This window comes from Hordeum vulgare, chromosome 6H (assembly GCF_904849725.1).
Source record: "Hordeum vulgare subsp. vulgare chromosome 6H, MorexV3_pseudomolecules_assembly, whole genome shotgun sequence".
Lineage (NCBI taxonomy): Eukaryota > Viridiplantae > Streptophyta > Magnoliopsida > Poales > Poaceae > Hordeum > Hordeum vulgare.
In genome coordinates, this window is record NC_058523.1 from 495,682,440 (window position 1) to 495,701,498 (window position 19,059).

Consider the following 19,059-nt stretch of genomic DNA (forward strand, 5'->3'; position numbering starts at 1 on the left):
GTTACTGATGGACCATTGTATTATCTTTGACTATTCTCAATATTCGGACTACACCAAGAATAATGGATGTGGATGGACATTTGGTAATTATAGTTGGATGGCCTGTGCCCACCGGGTGGGACCTCTTCAGACGCGTTTGTGGACATTTGGTGATGTTCATTTGGTGATCCGTGTTGGAGATGCCCTTACTAGCACCAGCTTCTCGGCCAACACCAAGCCCTTTGTCCCTTTGCGTTGGACCTTCGACAAATCCAAGTGGACTAGAGAATGTCGTCTTCTACCGCCCTTAGAGGCGGAGGACAGAAAAAAAATTTAAGGTGTGGCGAATTCTTAAGTAATTTTTTTGTACATGATCAAATCTAACATCATCTTTAATGTTAAGGGTGAATCTATCAAATGGGATGTGAAGTTCTGGATCATCATTTATGTAATCGAGACAAAAAAACAGATACATGTTCGACATCGAGAACTTCAACATTATTTTATCATATCTGCAATTCACAACACAAAATTGTAAAATCATTGGAACTACATATCACAAGCCGTAAAAATGCTACTAGAATTCAGACAAATATACCTTTTCTCGTTTCCTTTGACGCCCAGTAGGCTTCAGCCGCTCGCTGTCACTTTGCATGTGCCGCCGCTCGCCACACCCCACTCGCAACCACTGTTTGCTCGCATGTGTAGTAGCACCCGACCACCGTTGCTCGACGTGACGAGGCCCACAGCCATCGCCAACCTACCTATTTGCTACCTGGTCGTGGGCTCGTGGCCAGCCTTCGCCGCCGGCCATGCTAGGTCGCTAGCTAGGTTGCTCTGTGCATGGAGCCTGGTGCGTGTCTTTGTTCATGTATGATGGTCTCGGTGTGTGTTTGGGTGTGGGAGGCTAAGTCCCTATGAGTTCGTGGCCCAAGGCCCACACTATGGGTTGCACTACGTCTAGGCCTGTTGGAAATATGCCCTAGAGGCAATAATAAATAGTTATTATTATATTTTCTGGTTCACGATAATCATTTATTATCCATGCTAGAATTGTATTGATTGGAAACTCAAATACATGTGTGGATACATAGACAACACACTATCCCTAGTAAGCCTCTAATGGACTAGGTCGTTGATCAAAGATGGTCAAGGTTTCCTGGCCACAGACAAGAGTTGTCACTTGATAACGAGATCACATCATTAGGAGAATGATGTGATCACATCATTAGGAGAATGATGTGATGGACAAGACCCAAACTATGAACATCGCATGTGATAGTGTCAGTTTATTGCTACTGTTTTTCTACATGTCAAGTATATGTTCCTATGACCATGAGATCATGTAACTCAGTGACATCAGAGGAGTACCTTGTGTGTATCAAACGTCAGAACGTAACTGGGTGACTATAAATGTGCTCTATAGGTATCACCGAGGGTGTTTGTTGAGTTGGCATGGATCAAGACTCGGATTTGTCACTCCGTGTGACGGAGAGGTATCTCGGGACCCACTCGATAATACAACATCACAACAAGCCTTGTAAGCAATGTGACTAAGGAGTTAGTCATGTGATCTTGTATTACAAAACGAGTAAAGAGACTTACCGGTAACGAGATTGAACTAGGTATGGAGATACCGACGATCGGATCTCGGGCAAGTAACATACCGATGGACAAAGGGAACAGCATACGAGATTAACTGAATCCTTGACATAGAGGTTTAACCAATAAAGGTCTTCGTAGAATATGTAGGAGCTAATATGGGCATCCAGGTCCCGCTATTGGTTATTGACCGGAGAGTGTCTCGGTCATGTCTACATAGTTCTTGAACCCGCAGGGTCTGCACACTTAAGGTTCGGTGACGTTTCATTATTATTGAGTTATGTATGTTGGTGACCGAAAGTTGTTCGGAGTCTCGGATGAGATCCAAGACATCACGAGGAGCTTTGGAATGGTCCGGAGGTAAATATTGATATATAGGAAAGTGGTATTTGGGTTCCGGAAAAGTTCCTAGCATTTTCGGTAGTGTACCGGGAGTGAAGAATGGGTTCCGGGGGTCCACCGGGAGGGGCTACCCACGCGGGGGGGGGGGGGGGGGCACATGGGCCTAGGAGGTGGCGCACCAGCCCTTGGTGGGCTTGGATGGCCAGCCCCAAGAGGCCCATGCGCCAAGAGGCCAAAGAGGAGGTGGAGGAGGAGTCCTCCCAAGGGAGTCCACCTCCCTTGTGGGAGGAGGACTCTCCCCTTGGTTCGACCGAACCTCTCCTCCTTGGAGGAGGGGCCAAGGAAGCCCACCTACCTCTTCCTCCTATATATAGTGGAGGTTTTGAGGGCAACACACACGTGAAAAGCTGCATGCTGCCCTCTTCTCGAGAGATCGTCTTCTTCGTCTAGATAAGTTCGACAGAGCTTGGCGAAGCCCTGCTGGATTAGTTCACCATCACCACCACCACGCCGTCATACTGCCGGAGAACTCATCTACCTCTCCACCCCTCTTGTTGGATCAAGAAGGCAGATATCTTCATCGAGCTGTAGGTGTGCTGAACGCGGAGGTGCCGTCCGTTCGGCACTAGATCGTGATTGGATCGCGGGACAACTTGCGATTTGGATCGCGAAGACATTCGACTAGATCAACCGCGTTTCTTAACGCTTCCCGCTTAGTGATCTACAAGGGTATGTGGATCCGATCTCCCCTTTCGTAGATGGTCATCACCATGGATAGATCTTGTATGTGCGTAGGATTTTTTTTGTTTCCCATGCAACGTTCCCCAACAGTGGCATCATGAGCTAGGTCTATGCGTAGATGACATCTCAAGTAGAACACAAAGAAGTTTGTGGGCATTGATATTCAGATTACTTCCCTCCTTAGTCTTTTTTTGATTCGGCCGTATTGTTGGATGAAGCGTCCCGGACCGACCTTACTCGTACGGTTACGAGAGACCGTTTCCATCAACTAATATGCAACTTGTTGCATAAATATGTCTGGCGGGTGTCTGTCTCTCCTACTTTAGTTGAATCAAGGCGGTCCTTGTAGAAGGTTAAATAGCAACTTGCTTATCACCGTTGTGGTTTTGCGTAAGTAAGATGTGTTCTTGCTAGATACCCATAGCAGCCATGTTAAACATGCAACAACAAATTAGAGGACGTCTAACTTGTTTTTGCAGGGTATCTTGTGATATGATATGGCCAAGAACATGTTGTGATATATTTGATGTATGGGATGATCATGTTGTAATAGTTAAATATCGACTTGCATGTCGATGCTACGGCAACCGACAGGAGCCATAGGGTTGTCTTTAATTATTTTGCGTCTGGAGATGCCTTAGTTTATCGCTAAGAGGTAGAAATAGTAGTACAAGCATAGTTGGCGTGACAATCTCGATGGCAACACGATGAGGGAGATCATGATGAATGAGATCATGGTGTTATACCGGTGACGATGGAGATCATGCCGGTGCTTCGTGATGGAGATCAAAAGCACAAGATCATGGCCATATCATGTCACTTATGAATTGCATGTGATGTTAATCCTTTTATGCACCTTATTTTGCTTAGGACGACGGTAGCATTATAAGGTGATCCCTCACTAAAATTTCAAGATAAAATTATGTTCTCCCCGAGTGTGCGCCGTTGCGAAAGTTCGTCGTTTTGAGACACCACATGATGATCGGGTGTGACAGAATCTGCGTTCACATACAACTGGTGCAAGACAGTTTTGCACACGCGGAACACTCGGGTTAAACTTGACGAGCCTAGAATGTACAGACATGGCCTCGGAACACAAGAGGCCGAAAGGTCGAACTTGAGTATATAGTAGATATGATCAACATGGATATGTTCACCATTGAAGCCAACTCATCTCACGTGATGATCGGACTTGGGTTGGTGAATTTGGATCATGTGTCACTCTAATGACTAGGGGGATGTCAATTTGAGTGGGAGTTTTTAGTAATATGATTAACTAAACTCATTATCTTGAACAATAGTCTAAGTAATCTTTGCAAATTTATGTTGTAGATCAATAGCTCGCGCAGTAGCACCCCTGAATTTTAATTCGTTCCTAGAGAAAGCCAAGTTGAAAGATGATGGACGTAACTTTGTAGACTCGGCCCGGAATCTGAGGATTGTCCTCATAGTTTCCCAAAAGGCTTATGTCCTTGATGCACCGCTTGGTGATGCGCCCCCAACCGGCGACACAAGATGTTATGAACGTCTGGCAGTCGCGTCTGGATGACTACTCGGTAGTTCAATGTGCTATTTTGTATGGCTTAGAACCGGGACTTCAAAGACATTTTGAAAGTCATGGAGCATATGAGATGTTCGAGGAGTTGAAGTTCATTTTTGAAAAGAATGCCCGGATCGAGAGGTACGAGACCTCAGATAAGTTCTATGCTTGCAAGATGGAGGAGAACGGGTGTGTCAGTGAGCACATACTCAGAATGTCTGGGTATTCCAACCGTCTAGCTGAATTGGGAATTGTTCTCCCGCCAGAAGCAATCACCGAGAGAGTTCTTCAATCACTACCACCTAGCTATAAAGGCTTTGTGTTGAACTATAACATGCAAGAGATGAATAAATCAGTCGCCGAGATGTTTGCAATGCTGAAATTTGCCGAGTCAGAAATTCAGAAAGAACATCAAGTGTTGATGGTCAATAAAACCACTAGTTTCAAGAAAAATTGCAAGGGAAAAAAGGGTAACTCTAAGAAGAGTGGAAAAGCAGTTGCCTCTCCCATGAAGAAACCCAAGGCTGGATCCAAGCCAGAAACTGAGTGCTTTCATTGCAAAGGGACTGGTCACTGGAAGCGGAATTGCCCCAAATATCTGGCCGACAAGAAGGCGACCAACACCAAACAAGGTATATATGATATACATGTTATTGATGTCTACCTTACCAACTCTCAAAGTAGTGCCTGAGTATTTGATACCGGTTCGGTTGCTCACACTTGCAACTCAAAAACAGAACTGCGAAACAAACGGAGGTTGGCGAAGGATGAAGTGGCGATGCGCGTGGGAAATGGTTCCAAGGTTGATGCGAACGCCGTCGTCATGCCCTCACTTCATTTACCATCGGGATTAGTGATGAACCTACATAATTGTTATTTAGTGTGTGCGTTAAGCATGAACATTATATCTGGATCATGTTTATTGTGAGACGGTTACTCATTTAAATTAGAGAATGATGGTTGATCTATTTATATGAGTAATATCTTTTGTGGTCATGCACCCAATGTGAGGGGTGTGTTCTTATTGAATCTCAATAGTGATGATACACATGTTCATAACATTGATGCCAAAAGATGTAGAGTTGATAATGATAGTACCACTTTCTTGTGGCACTGCCTCCTAGGTCATATTGGTATAAAACAAATGAAGAAACTCCATGCTAATGGACTTTTGGAGTCACTTGATTTTGAATCACTTGACACATGTGAACCATGCATCATGGGCAAGATGACTAAGACTCCATTATCCGGAACAATGGAGCACGCAAGCGACTTGTTGGAAATCATACACACTGATGTGTGCGGTCCGATGAGCATTGAGGCAAGCGATGGATATCGTTATTTTCTCACCTTCATTGATGACTTAAGTAGATATGGGTATATTTACTTAATGAAACACAAGTCTGAAACGTTTGAAAAGTTCAAGCAATTTCAGAGTGAAGTTGAGAACCATCGTAACAAGAAGATTAAATTCCTAGATCTGATCGAGGAGGAGAATATGTGAGTTATGAGTTTGGCACTCACTTAAGACAATGTGGAATTGTTTCATAGTTGACACCGCTTGGAACACCACAGCGTAATCGTGTGTCCGAATGTTGTAATCGTACCTTATTGGATATGGTGTGTTCTATGATGTTTCTTACTGATTTGCCATTATCGTTTTGGGGTTATGCATTAGAGACAGTCGTATTCACTTTAAATAGGGCACCATAAAAATCTGTTGAGATGACGTTGTATGAAGTGTGGTTTGGCAAGAAACCAAAGTTGTTGTTTCTTAAAGTTTGGGGATCCAATGCTTATGTCAAAAATCTTCAGCCTAAAAAGCTGGAATTCAAAGCGGAGAAAAGCGTCTTCATAGGATACCCAAAGGAGACATTTGGGTATACCTTCTATCTCAGATCTGAAGGCAAAGTGTTTGTTGCTAAAAATAGAACTTTTCTTGAGAAAGAGTTTCTCTCAAAAGAATTGAGTGAGAGGAAGATAGAACTTGATGAGGTTACTGAACCTGTACTTCAACGGGTGAGTAGCAAAGTGCAAAAAGATGTTTCTGTGGAGCCTACATCAGTTGAAGAGGAAGGTGATGATGATGATCATGTAGCTACGGGTCAAGTTGCTATCGAGCCTCGTAGGTCGACAAGGGCACGTACTGCTCCTGAATGGTATGGTAACCCTATCTTATCAATCATGTTGTTAGGCAACAATGAACCTACGAGCTATGGAGAAGTGATGGTGGGCCCGGATTCCAACAAATGGTTAGATGCCATGAAATCCGAGATAGGATCCATGTATGAAAACAAAGTGTGGACTTTGGAAGTATTACCTGAAGGGCGAAAGACCATTCAGAATAAATGGATCTTTAAGAAGATGGACGCTGACGGTAATATCACCGTCTATATAGCTCGACTTGTGGCAAAGGTTTTTTCACAAGTTCAAGGAGTTGACTATGGTGATACTTTCTCACCCGTAGTGATGTTTGAGTCTGTCAGAATCATGTTAGCAATAGTTGCATTTTTCGATTATGAAATTGGCAGATGGATGTCAAAACAACGTTCCTTAATAGTTTCCTTAAGGAAGAGTTGTATATGATGCAACCATATTGTTTTGTCGATCCACAGAATGCTAACAAAGTATGCAAACTCCAGCGAACCATTTATGGACTGGTGCAAGCATCTCGGAGTTGGAATCAACGCTTTGATGAGGTGATCAAGGCGTTTGGGTTTATACAATTTTACGGAGAAGCTTGTATTTACAAGAAAGTGAGTGGGAGCTCCGTGGCGTTTCTAATATTATATGTGGATGAAATATTGCTGATTGGAAACAATATATAACTTTTGGGAAGCGTAAAGGATTATTTGAATAAGAGTTTTTCAATGAAGGACCTAGGAGAAGCTGCTTACATATCAGGCATCAAGATCTATAGAGATAGATCATGACGCTTAATAGGACTTTCACAAAGCACATACCTTGACAAAGTTTTGAAGAAGTTCAAAATGAACAGTCGAAGAAAGGGTTCTTGCGTGTATTGCAAGGTGTGAAGTTGAGTAAGATTCAATGCCCAGTGACTCCAGAAGATAGAGAAAAGATGAGTGTCGTCCCCTATGCTTCAGCCATAGGCTCTATCATGTATGCAATACTGTGCACAAGACCTGATGTCAGCGTTGCCATAAGAATGGCGGGAAGTTTTCAAAGTGATCCAGGAATGGAACACCGGACATCGGTCAAGAATATTTTGAAGTACGTAAAAACGACTAAGGAAATGTTTCTCGTGTATGGAGGTGATAAAGAGCTCGTCGTAAAGGGTTACATCGATGCAAGCTTTGACACTGATCCGGATGACTCTAAGTCTCAAACTAAATACTTATTTATTCTCAATGGGGGGTGCGGTAAGCTGGTGCAGTGCCAAGCAAAGGGTGGTAGCTAATTCTACATGCGAAGCGGAGTAGATAGCTGTCTTGGAGGCGGCTAAAGAAGGTGTCTCGGTGAATGAGTTCATGACAGATCTTGGATTTGTGCCCAGTGCACTGGATCCAATGACTCTGTTATGTGACAACACTGATGCCATTGCTCTAGCCAAGGAACCAAGGTTTCACAAGAGGACTCATACGTCTTCAACGTATCTATAATTTTTGATTGTTCCATGCTGATATATTATCATTCTAGGATTCTTTTTGGGAATTTATATACCAATTTATATTATTTTTTGAGCACTAACATATTGACCCAGTGCCCAGTGCCAGTTCCTGTTTTCTGCGTGTTTTTTGCTTTGCAGGTTTACCCTACCAAACGAAGTCCAAATGCCACGAAACTTTAATATGATTTTTTCTGGACTATATGAAGAGGTGCAAGCATCGGAAGTGGACGAGAGGCCGCACAAGGGAGGCACAAGCCAATAGGGCATGACCTTGATGGCTTGTGGCCCCCCTATATGCCTCCCAATGTCCCTCTCTCGCCTATAAATTCACAAATATTCTGAAAACCCTAAGAGCACTCCTGAAACACTTTTTCTGCCTCCATAAGTCTTTGTTCCGATGGGAGGCCATCTAAACCTCCGTTCCGGCGATCTGCCGGAGGGGAGATCAATCACGGAGGGCCTCTACATCAACCTTGCTACCCTCACCATGATGTGTGAGTAATTCACCACAGACCTACGGGTCCGTAGGCAGTACCTAGATGGCAATCTCTCTCTCTTATGATCTTCAATACCATGTTCATCGCATCTTTGCTTTGATCTATCTGATGTGATCACTATGTATGGTGTGTTTGTTGGGATCCGATGAATTGTGGTTTTATGTTCAGATTATTGATAAAATATATTTGAGTCACATGTGATTATTATGATTCTTAATTGCATGATCATCATAGCTCCGTAATGCTCTCTGATCTATTGAGATAGTTTGGCCAACTAGATTAATATTTCTTCAGTGGGAGTGGTGTGCTGTAATAGGTTCAACCTGGCGAATTTCTATATCCTAGTGACATAAGGGACAAGATGCGTCTTTGTGTTGCTGCTACTAAGGATAAAACGATGGGGTTTATTTATATTAATTGAGTTTACTTTGTCTACATCATGTCATTGTTCTCCAAGCATTACTCTATTTTTACTTAATACGTAGAGAGGCAAGCATAAAAGCACTCTTGAAGTGGAGTAATAGTAATAGGTGCAGGCAGGAGTCGGCCTATTTGCTTATGGACGTGATGCCTATATACACATGATAATTGCTGTGAAAATCGCATAATTATTCGATGTTCTATCAATTGCCCAACAGTAATTTGTTTACCCACCACATGCCTTTGCCATGAGAGATGCCACTAGGGAACACTATGGCCCCCGGGTCTATTCACTTATATATTTACCAATGCTACTACTACCTTGCTACCATTATTTGTGTTTTATTTTATTTTGCAATTTAAAATTATCAACAATTATCTACACACATCATTTGCTTGCAAATAACGAGATCAAGGGGATTGACAACCCTCTTGCCCGCGTTGGGTGCAAGTTATTTGTTTCTTTGTGTGCAGTCATTGAAGACGGTTGAGGGTTGGTATTCCTTTTGGTTCGATAAACCTTGCCGCGATAACCCGTTCCTCTTCACGGAAAACGCAACGCAGATCACAGTCACAAGGAAGGATATCTGGCGCCGTTGCCGGGGAATACCATCACAAACTATCAAGTAGATTCTCACAAATTCTCGTTCACTTGTTCTTTTTTTCTGTTATATTTAGTTTGTCACATAAAAAATAAAATACTAAAATATTTACCTTTGCTTGTTACTTGTACTCTTGTTTGAAGTCATGGCTAGTTCTTCTTCTGTTCGCTTTACTCCTGATAATGATGTTATAAATTTTAAACAAAGGGGAGGAGAAAGTTTGAAAGATGCATGGTATATGATTTGCAATGCTTTGTGTGATCTTGGTGCTAGTGTTTCAACCATACCAAAAACTTTATATGATGTGCTTGGTCTCACAAATATTGAAGCGTGTTCCCTAAACTTGCATCTTGCAGATTCTACCATCAAGAAACCTTTAGGTAGAATTAGTGATGTGCTTATTATTGCAAAAAAATTGTGTGCTTGTAGATTTCATTGTGCTTGATATTGATTGCAATCTTTCTTGTCCTATGATACTTGGAAGGCCATTCTTACGAACTATAGGTGCAATTATTGACATGAAGGAGGGAAACATAAGGTTCCAATTCCCATTAAAGAAAGGGATTAAATGCTTTCCTAGAAAGAGAATTAAACCACCTTATGAATCAACCATAAGAGCCACTTATGGGTTGAGTGTTAAAGATGACAACACTTGAAACTATGCATTATGCCTAGCTATGGGCATGAAACAACAACGCTTGTTGGGAGGCAACCCAATAGTTATCTTAATTTTCGCTTTTTACTTTTTGTTCTTTTGTGTTGACATGATTATTGCCTATGTAATGATTATGTTTTTATGTTTTAATTACTGTTTGTGTGTCACACCCTCTTTTCACTGCACTTCTTCTGTAAAAAAAAAACTACGAGTTTATTAAAACTTTTCCAAAATCAATGATATGAGTGCCATGGTTGTCATTGTATGCTTGTATGCTTGATTGTGTATTATCAAACCTATGTTTTTCATAACTTAAATATTCTCAAAACCCTTTTTCTTATTCTGGTTATTTCAAAACCCTGCTTTGGGTTGCACTACAAGTCCTTGATAGCAAGGAGTGCTTTCACCCAAAGTTGGTGATTTGGTTCTAAAACTATTTATGTTCACCAAAACCATAAGATAATTATTTTAGAAATTATTTTCCTATTTTATTTGCATGTCCATTTCTGAGGCAAAAAATGATATTGCTATATGGAAAAATACTTTTCTGCCTTAGAAAAATCTGAGAAAATTTAGAGATACTCAAAGGACATATATTTTCCATACATAAGATTTTCAACCCCTATTTATATTATAAATATTTGAGTAAAACCCTGAAAACCTATTCTGTCAGTTTTGACCTTTTGAAATATTTCCAAAGGAAATATTCACAATAAATTCCTAGAAAACTCCAGTGACCTTCCTAAGCCATATTTGGTGCCCATATAAAGTTTCACCTTGATCCAAGGTGGTTAGGGTCACCAAATAATGCCAAAACCCTTTCTGTCCAGTGTGAAGTTAGAGCAACTATATATAGCAAAGTTTATCCAATGGAGCTGAAACTTTGCAAGAGTGCCTAATACCTCAAATGAGGACTCCATGCCAAAAATGGGATTTGTGGGACTTGATTTTCCCACACTCCCTTTGGAAGGATTAGATCTAGCCATTTAGGAGTGATTTCAAGTTTACATAGCTAAACTTATCCAATGGAGCACAAACTTGGTGTAGCCTCATGTTTTTGCACCAAACCTAGTCCTGTTAAGTTGCATAGCCAGTGGTGGGGTGCAACCACCCAAACCACTGTCGAGCACCTTCTGACAGTTTGGCAAAACCCCTCTTATCCCCAGCTACATCCACCCCTTTCTCGCAAACTCCTATATTAGGTGGCTAGCATCAGTGCCCAACTCCAGTCAAGTGGCTCTTCTCTGGTTCTAAGTAGAAAATCCCAAAACTCCAATCTAAGCTTCAGCCCAAGGCTGACAGCACCTGTTTTCCTCCCCTCCTTTGACTAGCCGAAGCTCCTACGGGATTCAAACAGCTAGGCATCTCCAAGCAAGGGCCCAGGACACGCCAGACGCATCCAAGGTGCCCCAGAGAGCGCCAACATGCCGTGGCATGCCAAAGCTGCACTCTGGGCGCGCTACAGAGAACAACCGAGGTGGGGGCGACCTCCCACGGCCAGTTCCAGTCTCCCCGCGGTGTCTCTCCTCTCCCCCGACATCTCCTCTGCATCAGGCAGCCCCCAGGGCCCCTCCTTTCCCGTGCTGAGAGCCGGTGCGACGCGTGCCCGCGCGCACCAGGTTCGGCCAGAGGAACACGACCACGCAGGCACGCCACTCCTCGCTCCTCTCTCTCTTGTAGTGAGCTCGGAGGTCCAAAACCACGTCCTGAGACCATGGTTTTGATCCCAACCTCTCTCTGTGCTCCCCTGAGCGCCACGGTGAAACCACCGGAGCTTCCCGCCCGGTGCACCGTCGCGGGCCTATATAAGGCCACCCCTCGCTCCAGTTCCCTTCACTCCACTCCACCTAGACCCCAATCACCTCCCTAGCCAGCCCATTGAGCAAGCAGAGCCCCGGTGCTCGAGATCGACCGAGGCCCCTCCGCCTCGGAGCTCCGGTCGATCTCCGGCTACACATCGGTTCTCGCACCCCTCTGCCCGCCTACACACTCCCCATGACCCCAGGATCATTTCCCCTCTGTTCCCCGAGCAATTCCGTGCCCGTAGCCACCATCTCCTCCATTGACCGAAACCTCTCCGTCACGGCCACCTCGTCGCTGGTGAACCAGGACCCCCCGCCCCATCGTCGACTTGACCACCGACAGGTAGGCGATGACGAGCCGGACCCATTCCCGCCGTCGTTAGGGCCTCAGGACGTCGGTAGCCTCGCTGGCGTGGTCCCTCCTCTCTGTCCAGAGGTAGGAGACGACCCCGACAGGTGTGCCCCACGTGTCGGTGGCCCATCCCCCTCTCCCTCGCTCCCGCAACCGCTGACAGTAGGGGCCCGCGCGTCAGGTTCAAACCTGACGGCGTGCGCGCGTGGGCAGGCAGGCTGGCTGGCCATCTGGGCCGGCCCAGCCCCCAGGTCGAGTCAGGCCAGGGTTGTTGCCCTTTTTCTTTTATTCCAAAAACTCATTTTTGACAGATTTTTATAAAAAGATTTAACGAGAGAAAATTAATGATTCTTCCACTGTTATTTTTCTAAAAATGAGGAGTATTTAATAGATATGTTATATGAATTTTTAGGACAACTTCTCTGTTTTATAATAATTAAAAAGGCTAATTTGGAATAGTTTAGCTTCTGTTAAATTGATTTTAAAAATATTCCTTTCACTAAACGTGAGAAAAATATTTTTAAAATAACAATATGGATTTATCAGAATTTAAAACATTTTTAAAGTGACTTTGTGATCTGTTTTGGTGTGAGCTACTTATTGCTTTTTATTTATTACGACGATAGAAACCCCGTGTGACGAAGGAGTTGGACTTGAAGACCCCGAAGACCCCGGATACTTAGCTGACCAAGGCAAACAGGCCTTTGACCATGTTGAGCATATGTTATATTGCATGCTAGTGTAGCAAATATTTTTGTTGCATGTGATCATAAGTATTCTGTAAATCATTGAAGTAATGTTACCGATGGCTTCTGCGGAGCACTTGCATTTTAAGCATGATCCTACCACCTATGAGGGTCACACTAATATCATGTTGACAAGTAGAGCTAAGCATAGTAGCATGAACAAGATGATGGTATAAAATCAAAGGTTTATGGAAACCCCGTCGGGTGCCACTAATGCCCGAGGGTGATGATGAGTTAGGTGGCCACTTTTGGTGAAGTGGTGCACCGGGTATTTTGTGTGTGTATGGTTTCGGAAATGGGAATAGATTTATGATGATTACACCGTACCAACCTTAATTGTACGACCATGTTACCCCTTTATGGGACGGAGCTTTGTTGATTACTCTGGTCGATGCTAGCAAAGTTCCACATTACTAGTGGCGGGAGTGATGTGTGGTCACTCTCGTGACGGGGTCGTGCCAGTTAGGGCGACTATGCCGTTTCTATGTGTTCTGGGCACACCGTTGGTCCCCGCATGGATGATACTGTCCAGAGTCAGTGCTCGTAAGACGTACATCATGTGGGCTGGGTACCAATCGAGTGGATCTGTTTGTCTTGTATCGTCAAGGGAAAGGCATTGATTGGTACTTACCTTGGGTATGTTATATACCGCGAGTCGTGGATGACACGAAAGTTTCCCGGATCTCGTGGGTATAGCGTACAACCTCTGCAGAGTGTCAAACTATTCGAATAGCCGTGTCCACGGTCAAGGACAGTTGGGTGGTGCTGCTTAAACTACATCTAGTCATTTCCGCATAAACCAAGTGTGTGTGTGTGTTTGATGGTGTTATGATTAAAGAGTTGATAGGACCAAGTTTGGTGACTTGGCATATCGGGTGAACTCGGAGTGTTCAGCCCTTAACAGATATATTGATATCTGTAACCTGTTCTTCTAAACAACATCTAGCTTATGTTGCATACCCATGAACATGTTTAATTACAGTTAAGTTGCTATCCACCAAAACTGCATATTACTTGTTATTCTACCAATTGCATTGTTCATATCATGGTGGTGGCCATGGACGCGCCGGGTGCGGCCCATCCACCTCCCGTTGAGGAGGCAGCGCCGGTCGTGATATTGGCGGAGCCGGCCGTCGAGCCGGCACCCGGAGCCGGCACCATCGTCGTTCCCCACCACGGTCCAGCTGCGTCTGGAGCTGGAGGCCGGGTCGGGAGCCGGCCCATGAAGTCGTGGCGGGCGGCCAATTCGGCACGCGCGCGACTGCCCGCCAGCACTGCGCTCACCGGTGTCCCGGAGCTGGTGTCGATGTTTTCCAGCAGCCGGAGCAAGGTGGAGAAGCCGGCCCCGCGTGGCGGGCGGCGACCTGGAGTGCTTGGAGGCCTGCACCATGGTAAGTGCCTTATCTTGCCTTTGAATTTTTCATCTTTCTTCTTCTTGCGTCAGTGGGGGCGCGACAGCGCACCCACTGGGTGTAGCCCCCGAGAATCGGGTCGGCCGATCATCGGCCGGATCGAATCTCTTTGAGCTTCTTTTCTTGTTTTTCTTCTTTAGTGGGGGCGCGCTAGCGCACCCACTGGGTGTAGCCCCCGAGAATCGGGTTGGTTATGTCTTAACCAGGCCGAATCTTATTCTTGCTTCTTCTTTTGCTTTTTGCAGGAGCTCTTTGATGCTCACGCGCAGGCTTATAATGAGCTGCGAACTCAGCACCAGGCGGCCGATGGCCAGATCGCCGGGCTCGAAGTCCGGCTGGGCGAAGTTGCCATGGAGCCGGACGCCCTGCGAGGCGCTGGCAACCGGCTCCAGGAGCAACTGGCTCTTCTCCAGACGGAGAAGAAGGAGGTCGAGGCGGCCACCCGGTAGGAGAAGGACGCCTCCCACTCCGTCGATATGGAACGCCTCGCGTCGGCTCATCTCGAGGAGATGAAGCTCAAGGATGCCGCCTTGAGAGAGAAGGAGGAGGCCCTTGTCCAGAAGCAGGCACAGCTAGTCAAGGCCCTGGAGTCTGCGGCGGCTCTCCACGAGGAAGTCGCCCGCCTTACTCAAGCGAGCAAGGTGCGGGAGCGCGAGGTCCTGGAGAGCGCCCATGAGACCGATGGCGCCTTCCATCGTGAGTCTCTTTATTTTTTGGGTTTGTCTCGAGCTTTCTTGGCCGTCCTCTCTTCTTACTTGCTTCCGCGCCTCTTTTCCGGTCTCAGGCCTCTTTCCTGAGACCCAGGGCGCGGCCGACACGGCCGTCGAGGTGAGCCATGAGGAGCGCCGCGCGGTCGGGCAGGAGGTAGATGCTACCTCTGGCTGGAGCGTGGAGGAGATCGGAGTGGGTCTCCGGGCCCGCTTGTACGCCCTGGGCGAGTCTGTGGCTCGGCTCCAGGTCACGGGCTCGTCGATGGTGGCGACCCTGTGCTCGTCTGGCGTGGAGCTGGCGTCGATGAGCCGACTTGCCCGCTGGCTTGCAGCTGGCGATGAACGCCTGGATGCGTGGTGTGCCTCGGCCGCGCGCGCTGGAGCCTATATGGCTCTGCGCTTGGCCAAGTCCTAGTATCGAAACCTGGACTTCGGCAAGCTCGTCGCTCAACGCGACGATTTGGAGGCGGAGCTGCAGGCTATGGAGGAGGCGCTGCGCGTGAGGGCCAGCTGCATCGCCGAGTACGCCGCTTGGGACGAACTCGTTTCGGAGCGGGGTGAAGATGGCAGTGTGATCCCTGAAGATCTGCACGACCTTCAGCCCTATGACACCGATGGCAGCTCCGACGAGACGGCCCACGGTGTGGATACTGCTGCCGCCTCCAGCGGTGCGGCGTATGCCGACTTCGGTGAGGATGGAGCCAGGAGCCCTCACGAAGGAGACGGCGCAACCGCCTCGGGAGCAGCCGGGGATGGTGAAGCCACCACTTCAGGAGCAGCAGCCGGGGTGACCGATGAGGCCGCAGCCCCGTAGCCGGTGTCCTGTTTGTTGTGTGCAATTTTCTTTCTTGTCAGTCCAACAGTTCCACCCACTAGGGGTGTAATGAACCTCGGCCGTGGGCCAATGCATTTTGAATGTATGTATTCAACATTATATTCGTATTTCCATGCATGTTGTTTTATATCTTTATCTTTTTGATTCCTGGTTGACTTCTTTTTCTCCAATCCCTGTATTTCCGAGTTTCCACCCCGCCAGCCCGACAGCCGGGAGTCGGTCTGTGACTGGGTCGAGGTTTCTGGCCTTGGAACACATGACTTAGATTTTTCGAAGCCATCAAGACTTAAGGATTTAGACATAAACCAGCAGAGGCCGGCCTGGATGAGATCGTAAATTTGATCGAGCCAACCCGAGCCGGCAACCCTTTTGTAGTCAAACTTTGCATGCATCCGGCCTTACCTGGCGTCGCCTCGCAAGCCGGACGGCCGAAGCCGGTCTGCAAGCTGATACGAGGTGACCAGGGATCGGTCCGGCTTACACTATGTGTTCTTCTACAACATAGGGAAGGCATCCGGGCGGCTAGGGAGCCCCTGAGCTTATTAGAGCCAGCAAGGGGCGTCGCAGAGTGAGCACTCTAGATATGAATTCTAAAAAGAAGCATGAGGCATGCTCTTTCTATTGCATTCATCGAGGATCCCTGAAGGGGGAGAAAGATACACTTGTGCATGCTCTTTCCATGTTTGGTACTTGCCTTCTAGCAGTAGAACGGGCAAAGCAATGCCGCATTCCATGGGTGTTCCATCTCCTGGCCGGAGTCGTCCCTCTTGCGCTTCCTTGGCTTTTGGGCATCGACTAAGTAGTAAACGTTGTTGTGCAATGCCCTACTGATGATGAAGTGTCCCTCCCATGGGGATGAGAACTTGTGCTGGCCGGCAGTGCGCTGGATTCTTCTGAGGACCAAGTCTCCCTCCCTGAAAGAGAGAGGCTTGATCTTTTTGCTGTGGTAGTATCTCAGCTTCTGTTGGTAGATGGTCGTCCGGCTCAAGGCCAAGTCCCTTGCATCTTCGAGGAGGTCAACACCATCTTCTCTTGCCTCCTTCGCCTCCGTTTCCATATATAAGGTGACCTGAGGCGAGTCGAACTCGATATCAGTGGGGATAATAGCCTCGGACCCGTATACGAGGAAGAACGGAGTGAAGACGGTCGACCGGTTGGGCGTGGGGCGGAGGCTCCATAGTACAGCCGGCAATTCTTTGATCCAGCAGCCGGGCGACCTGACAAGTGGTGCCACCAGTCTTGGCTTGATGCCGGCCAGGATCAGGCCGTTGGCCCTCTCCGCTTGGCCATTCGACTGGGGATGTGCCACTGATGCCAAGTCGAGCCGGATGCCTACCTTGGAGCAGTAGAGTGCCAGAGCGCCTTTGGCGAAGTTGGTGCCGTTGTCGGTAATGATGTTGTGGGGGACGCCATATCGAACAGAGATGTCAGTGATGAAGTTGGCAGCCGTGGGGCCATCAAGCTTCTTGATAGGCCTGGCTTCAATCCACTGGGTGAATTTATCGACGGCTACCAAGAGATGGGTCATGCCACCACGAGACGTCTTGAAGGGTCCTACCATGTCCAGCCCCCAGACGGCGAACGGCCATGACAGGGGCATGGTTTTGAGGGGCGAATGCGGCATGTGGCTCTTTGCGCTGAAGAACTGGCAACCTTCGCATTTGTAGACCAGATCCACGGCCTCCTCGAGGGCCGTGGGCCAGTAGAATCTATGGCGGAATGCCTTGGCCACCAGGGTTCTAGAGGCGACATGATGCCCGCACTCCCCCTGATGAATGTCTCTGAGGATCTCTTGTCCCTTTTCTAATTCGACGCAGCGCTGGAACACACCCGTCACGCTCCGCCGCACTAGCTCGCGATTGATGATGGCGTAGGCTGCAAACCTGTGCTAGATCTGCCTTGCTTCCGCCTCATCTTGAGGAAGCTCACCGCAAAGGAGGAAGGCCAGGATAGGTTGAGCCCATGACGGAGCCGACACAAGGGCTGGCTCCGCCTCGACCGGACTGTTAGGGGCTTCTGCAGCCCCCGTGCTTGGTGAAGCGGTGGTCGTGGACTCGAGACGAGGTGTCTCTGGTGTTGCAGAGGAAGCTGGCTCGCCGTCAACCTCCATGACGTCCACCCACTAGGTGCCGAGACGACAAGATTTGAGGCAGGGCGGAGCCGGAGTTGTTGTTGTAGCCGGTGCCAATATTGGAGTCGGCATAGCCAGCGTAGCCGGCATAGAAGTTGTAGCCGGCACAGCTGTTGGAGCCGACGGTGCTTGCACTGGAGATTCAGCCGGTGCCGCTATTGGTGTCGGCGTGGCCAACGTAGCCGGCACAGGAGCTGTAGCCGGCGTAGCTGGTGGAGCCGACGACGCTTGCAGCGTAGAGTCAGCTGGCACGAAGATCGATGCCGATTCGGGAGACGACCTGATAGACGGCTTATGGAGTTGCTCGAGGGAGACGCCGGCTGGGATAGCCTGTCTCATGGAGCCAATTTTTGCCAGTGTATCGGCTGCCTCATTGTCTGCTCTGGGAACGTGGTGGAACTCACAGCCCTCGAAGGGGCCGCAGAGCTGCTGGATGAGGAAGCGGTAGCTTGCCATGTTGGCGTCCCTGGCGTGCCATTTGCCAAAAACTTGTTGTACCACCAAGTCTGAGTCGCCAAAGCATATGAGCCGCCGGATGCCAATCTCCTTGGCGAGCCGGAGGCCGTGAGGCAGTGCTTCGCACTCGGCGACGTTGTTGGAGGTGGCGAAGTGGATCTGCAGAGCATACTTGAGCTGGTCTCCTTTTGGAGACGTCAAGACGATGCCGGCTCCCAGACCAGTCTGCATCTTCGAGCCGTCGAAGTGCATCCGCCAATGCGTAGAGTTTGGAGGCGGCGACTCGAACTGGGTCTCAGCCCAGTCGACTAAGAAGTCGGCCACCACCTGAGATTTGATGGCGGTGCGAGGCTCGTAACGAATATCATGGTCCGCCATGGCGATGGACCATTTGGCAATCCTGCCCGTTGCATCACGGTTGCCCATGATCTCTGAAAGTGGAGCAGTGCTCACTATAGTGATGGCATGCTCTTGGAAATATTGCTTCAACTTCTTTGCCGCAAGGTAAACACCATAACACATTTTTTGGTAATGGGGGTAGTTCTGCTTGGAGGCGGACAAGACCTCGCCGAGGTAGTAGATAGGGCACTGTACTGACAGTACCTT